The sequence below is a fragment of the Mastomys coucha genome, unplaced genomic scaffold, assembly GCF_008632895.1.
Source record: "Mastomys coucha isolate ucsf_1 unplaced genomic scaffold, UCSF_Mcou_1 pScaffold6, whole genome shotgun sequence".
NCBI classification, from domain to species: Eukaryota; Metazoa; Chordata; class Mammalia; order Rodentia; family Muridae; genus Mastomys; species Mastomys coucha.
This window is the reverse complement of record NW_022196912.1, coordinates 77,863,533-77,870,554: the sequence shown is the minus strand read 5'-3', so window position 1 is coordinate 77,870,554 and position 7,022 is coordinate 77,863,533. Positions and strand designations below refer to the sequence as shown.

Below are 7,022 nucleotides of genomic sequence, written 5' to 3'. Positions count from 1 at the left end.
AAAAAAAAAAAAAAAAAAAAACAAAAAAAAAACTCTGACCCAGAGTTTTTCCTGTCTAAAAGAACTGCAGAGACAAAAATGGAGAAGAGACTGAGGGAAAAGAAGTCCAGTGACCAGCACAAATTGGGATCCGTCTCAAGGGAAGGCTCCAAGCCTTGACTGGTGCTATTACTGGTGCTATGGTGTGCTTACGAACAGGAACCTAGCATGGCCTCGAGGCCCAACAAGCAATGGACTGAGACAGAAGCAGATACTCACACTCAACTCATTGACTGAAGTCGGGGACCCCTGTGGTTGAATTAGGGAAAGGCTGAAAGAAGCTGAGGAGGAGGGCTACCCTATAGGAAAATTAACAGTCTTAACTAACCTGGACACTGAGCTGCCAACCGAGCAGCATACACTAGCTGGTCTGAGGCCCCAGACACATATACAGCAGAGGATTGGCTGGTCTGGCCTCAGTGAGAGAAGATGTACCTAATCATTCAGAGACATGAGGCCCCAGGAAGTGGGGAAGCTTGGCTGGATGGGGTTATGGGACATGGGTATGAGGACATCCTCTTGGAGAAGGGGGAGGAGGAATGGGTTGAGGAACTGTTAGAGGGCAGAATGGGAGGGGATAACACCTGGACTGTAAAAAAAGATTAATAATAATAGTAATAATAATAATAATAATAATAATAATAATAATAATAATAAAAATATGCTTATATGTATTGTTTGTTTTTAAATAATCTTTTTCCTAGTCTATTTTGAATAAATATATAATTTCACCATCATTGACTTTCATTTTATGACATAAATCATATGGTCAAATGAATTTTTAAGAGCTGTGACATATTCGCACATCCATATAGAAGTGTCTCTTATGTGTACATGGATTGCTTCTGAAATATGCTTATGTTCAGACCTAAGAAACATGTATTTGAGATGGGGCATGCTCTTTTGGCTGTGGTCTTAGATTGTTAAGAGGCAGAAATGTTTTCAAATGCAGTCCACAAACTAGAAGCCAGTCTAACTATTCCTGCAGAATTATATAGAGTCAAGCAGAGACAAGTGCTTGCATATTGATGCCATTTTCTTTCTAAGTTCTTGCTTATGTAGCTACAGAAAAATTCAATGTTAAGAAATCATTTTTATCCTAGCTTCTGAATAAGGAATACATTATAAACTTTGAAATTACTCCTAAATAATCTGTATATCAATGAAATGAGGTAAGTTTTATGTGTGAGTACTTAATAGTGTTTTCACAAGTGGATATTAAATATACATATGACAGAATGCATACGTAAGCTACAATGTCATAGAATATTGACCTAGATATGCTAGAGGTAGCAACCAATAAAGAAAACATGAAAAGATAATGAAGGAAGATTATCAAGGTTTCTCTAACACAAACATTCATAGTTTTATTGAATTGTCCTTCTAATAAAATGGCTATGTTCCACTTTTTTCTATCATCTTTGTTCTCCTGGATGTGAGTATTCATGAAAGGATTCACATACCTGATGCTGTAACCAATATGCAATTTTTTCCCATTTCTTTACTCATTCATCTACTCATTCTATCACATAATATAGTACTTTTATGATCCATGTATCTAATCTACACAGTTAATATCTTCCAGTTCATTTAAATTGTTGTATCTTTTTATACCATATGTGCATGCTATATATAAGAATATTAAATATGATTTTTAGATAATAACTTTAGAATTATGGTAAGTAATAAAGCTTTGATTACATAACTTATCATATATATGATTTAATTTGAAGTAACACAACAAAAAAACCCACAAGTTACTTCATCTGAGATATATTTATTTAGTTATATAACTATACTACAGAAATTTTACCACTAAACCATACATGATGGTAGATGCCTCTAACCCCAACATCCTCAACATAGAGGTAGAAATAGTTCGATGCAAGCCTACACTACACAGCAGTAACTCAAAATAAACTAAACAACAATGCGAAAGCACAAAGCAAATTTATCAAATACTGTTATCAGATAAGATAAATTTTAATAAAAATATATAAAATATACAATTATACAAATGTGCATCTGTACACTTTATATGTTTAAGTCAACACACAAAGATATTGAAACATATTCAGGTAAAGCTTAACAATGCTTTTTAGGAACAAAAAAACTTTTCATAGATATTTAGCAGAAGAATGAATAATATTAAGAAAAGGAAAAAAGATATGATATTCAGGTGATTAAATGTCTAACTTAAAATTATATGTGTCAACAGAATCTTTATTTTCTACATTCAATTTACTCAATGTAAATTATGGGTTGAATATACAAAAGTAAAATTCTATAAATAAACTTTTCATAAATTGAAATAATTTATGGAATATTAAAGTTCATGTTTAGGTATTATATTAAACTCTTTAGGTACCTAATTATTAAATTATTATATATTAACTATCATATATATTATATATATAATATATAATTATTAAATTAACTATCATATGTAACTATCAAATATACATACATAATAACTAACTATCATATATATTGTTCTTGTGAATATATACATATTCACAATTTCTATAGGATTCAGAGCTGTTTTGAAGTTTAAGGCAACCACTTGTTGTCTGGGGATAATATTGTCCTTGAAAAGGAACAGGAGGGATAATGTACAAAACTGAGTGTGTTAGAAGTCACATAATTTGTCTCAAACAACAACAAAAAAAAAGTCACATAATTTATTATATAAGCTAGGGTTTAATTTTGTAAATATAATAATTTATCACTGAATGTACTTAACTGTATTTATCACCTGGAGCATTGTAAAGAAGCAATTATTCATGTAGAGGCTCTGTACATTAATGTATAACTTGCCTATTGAAATGTCTCTTTATAAAATGTACCTGGTGCTCACATTGGCAATTTATTCACCAGCAGAAAATAAAGGTTCATAAGTAGGATTGATAAAAAAAAAATACATAAGTAAGCCCTAATTTCCCAGGTCAAGAAACCAGAACATATGAAGTATTTATATCAAGAGCTATTAAAGAATGCTATAAAAACTGTGAATTCCTCTCTTAACATTCTAAAAAAAGGAATTCTGTAGGTAAATACTAAAATTTAAAAATATAAAACGCACTTTCTTCTCTTTAATCTATGTGTATCTATAACCTAGACTCTCAAGAAACTCTGTAGTGGGAGCTGGGGCTGCATGGACCACGTGGACTGCGAGAGGAGTTGTGTGTAAACTGAGGTCTGCGTGACCAGACCCGACAGCTGGGGCCTCTGGGATGCTTACACTGTCCCGTGGACCCCAGGCCAGAGTCCGCTGATAGGAGTGCTGCAGGCCTTGACCCCTAGATGCAGGTGGCAGCAGCTAGGCAGGGAGAGATCCCTCTTCAGGTCGAAGACCTCACAGCAGCAGCATGTGTGGCACTAAAAGATGTGGAGAAGGCTGTAGAAACTCAGGGAGTGGGGGCCTAGGCCCAAGGCATGAAGACTGAACAGGACACCATAAAGGTGGTGAGACGCACAGACAGCCTGCTTCTGCACTGTCCTGCAGAAGTCCCCCTTCCCCTGGGATCTCTCTCTCTCCCAGAGCAAGCTCAGTAAGGCTTGCTTCTTTGGCTGGCCTCTGCACTTTGTCTGAGAAGCACAATAAGGCTTCCTTCTGCGGTTTGCCACCACATTGCCCCTTAGAAGCCCTGCTACCCCTTCTGTCTTGCAGCAAACCCAGGGTGGGGGAAAGGTCATTCTACCTCCCTAGCTGCCCTGAGAGGACCCAGAGAGCTGTGGGTGCCAGCCCGAATAAGACAAAAGACAAAAACTCCTCAGCTTCAATGGAGCCAAGTCCAGAGCACTCTCCTAGATAAACCAGGTGCAGCTGGCGCCTATTCTTGAAGAAAGGAGCTTAGGGTCCCACACTTAAATTATAGAAAAGAGGTAATCAGAGGTCACAGACAGTTATGACCGGCCATAAAACTACTTCCTGATAGCCTCACAAAAGGCACTCTTTAATCCCACTCGCAGTTCTGCCCTACCAAATGGTATTGTGTCTGAGTTATGACATACCTAACCTGCCTCTTCTCCCCTTTACCCTAAGCATTCAAATAATTTCTAACTTTCCTGTATATAAGTGTAAAAGCACCTGAGCCGGGGGTTGCACTCTATAACCTACTTTGTAGGGGGGCTTCTGATCTGAGTCAAGTCTGGAAATAAAAAGACCCTTGCAAATTGCAGCGGACCTCTCAGTTCTTGAGCTCCTCTGGGTTTCCCACAGAACCAGGATGTTAAATTCAGTCTGGGTGTCCCACTCGCAGAGACACAGGGATGGAGATCGATGCAATTAGCATGAGGTTTTTATTGATCCAGTATACTGGGGTCGTCTTGCATTTGGAGCAAAGGTGACCCTGAGGAAACAAAGCTCGTATTTTTTATACCTTTTTTAGAACAGAGTTTTACAGCTTACAATGTGGGCTGGTTACAGCTTACAACGTGGGCCGGTTATCTTTTCCATTTTTATTGATTTTTCTCCTCCAGGAGGAGATACCAGTTGCACATAGGAGGGGTAGGGGGAGATCTGCCCCCACCTTGGGACGTTTCCTGAACTGGGTGTCCCTTGGGGATGGGTATTTGCTTAGTCCTTGCATTCTTGGCCCCTCGGTATTTTTATGAGGTGTCCCTTTAGGCTTAATGGCATTGGTATTTTTATGAGGTACTTTTCTGGCTCCTTAGTTTGCTCAATTCTTACAAGGGCATACCAGTGGCAGCAGAAGAGAAGTCAGAAGTGGCGATGCAAGAGAGAAAGGAGGTGATGGAGGTTGAGCAGAAGCCCATGGGTGAAGAAATGGAGATGCTGGAGGCTAGTGGAGAAGTGAGGAGGCACAGGAGGAGGCAGGGCTTTGGTACCTGGGTATAGATCTTCACACCAACCTGCTGGAGGCCTTCCAGGTGGAACTGGACACTGTGACTGCTCAGGCCCACAGGGCCTTCCAACATCTGGAGCAGAAGTTTTAGCAGATGCAAGGTCACTATCATCTTCAAAATATCCCAGGCTTCTGGATGACTGTCTTCTGGAACCACCTTCAGTTGTCTGCCATGATTAGAGGTCAGGATGCAGAGATGTTAAGGTATGTAACCACTCTGGAGGTGAAGGAATGGAGACACCCTAAAACTGGCTGCAAATTCAAGCCCCTTTTTGGAAGAAACCCTTACTTTATAAACAAGCTGATTGTCAAGGAATATGAAGTGAGATCTTCGGGTAGAGTGGTGTCTCTTCCCACTCCAATCATATGGCAGAGTGGGCATGAGCCCCAGTCCTTCACTCGCAGAGACCAAGACCTCATCTGCAGCTTCTTCACCTGATTCTCAGACCACAGAATCTGACAGAATCGCTGAGATTCGTAAAGCGGACCTGTGACCATACCCACTGCAATACTACCTGTCCTGTGAAAGTGTATAGATCCCAACTTTGCCCAATAAGGGAGCCAGTGGAGAGTCCCAGGCCTTTTGGCTTCCAGTCAGGTTCATCTTTGCATTTGAAAATGCATCTGGAACAGGTCCCTTCTCACCCGTGCTTGAGCAAATGCAACGTGTACGCAGTGTTGTGATTTCTTTCCTCCTGACTTTACTGCGTCTTCTATCTGGATAGTCTCTCCACCTTGAGATTATGACGGTGGACCTGCTTCTGCTTTAACATGGCCCTCATGCTGTTCTGAATTAGTATCTGTTGGCTCATGGCTGTGGCTTGTACCCTTTCTAAGCTTAACAACAAGACTGCATATTACACCGCCTTTACACTATTTGGACCCCATTGTTTCTGGTGTTTCCCGTTTGCTGCCACCTAGATGTCTTGCTTTATCTGGGGGCCCTTCTATTTACCTGTTCAGCATGTGGTAATGCGGGCACAAAGTTTTCAGACAGCTGCTGGGCCTAAAGGTTGCTGCAGGAGTGGGCCATCTTCCCTGTGATTTTTTTTTTTGACCTTTTCGGCACTACTTTCTAGGCTGTTCCACACTCGACTGTCTTCGCCAGTGCTCCTCATCCTCACTCTCCCACCTTTTTCCTGTTATTTTAAAGAAAAGTAGTTCAGAAACATCTGTAAGATCAGGAGCTGTGGTTCATTTATGCTTAGCATGTCCTGGGAGGATGCTCTGGAAAAGAGGCAACAAAACTCAGCCTTGTCTTCCCTTCCCCCCTCCCCAGCCTGGTTAGCAAGCCTTCAAAAGCTTTGAGGGGGACGACGAGACGGAAACAGATGAGATCTTCCTAATGTATGGAAGAACTAAAGAGATTTTGATGGATACTCTAAGCAGGAAAAGTGAGATGAAAAGGCTTAAAATCAAAATAAATCAGATAAAAACTGGGCTGAGGATGAAGACAGGGCTTAGAGCTTTCACATCTTGGTCAGTCAGTGGTGATGGGAAGAGAAATAATTTCTCATGAAAACAAACACTTTCTCTGAGTACTGAATGTTACCTAGACAATACTTCTTTAAGAAAACAATGCAACTTTACGTTATTTTCCTTTTTTATAAGTTATATAAATAAAAGTGTAATATTGTGCCCATATTTTACCAATTTTTAGTAAAATACTACTTTTTTCTACTTACTGGAAAAGTTTAAATACTTTTTGTTTGCATTCATTTCAAACCATTCAGAATATTGTAAAACAATAGTCTTTACAATACTGAGACTTGAATATTTGTAACAGTTTTCAATATTAACCCAAATTCTTAGAAATAGTTTGGATAATTTGGTCTTTATCAAGTGTTTCAAATTATTGTTTTCATGGAAAAGTAAATATGTGACTTGATTGTCTTGATAGTGTCTTCTTAAAATGCACATAGTTGTAAAAGTACTTTGCCAGATTAGCACTGCACTATGAGTATATTTGTTGCCATTTTTACGCATGATGGTAAATAAAAGCATGACACCCTGAAAAAAAATATAATTTGAGTTATTAGAATCTTAACTAAATTTTTGAAATTTCATAAACACTTAAAATCCAGTAGTGGTCTCTTAATGCCTACTTGAAATGTT

At 38.8% G+C, this 7,022-nt stretch overlaps 1 pseudogene; it reads left to right on the top strand.

The window, feature by feature from the left end:
• Positions 1–1,206: 1,206 nt before the first annotated feature.
• On the top strand, positions 1,207–5,591 carry LOC116081040 (annotated as a pseudogene).
• Positions 5,592–7,022: the final 1,431 nt, after the last annotated feature.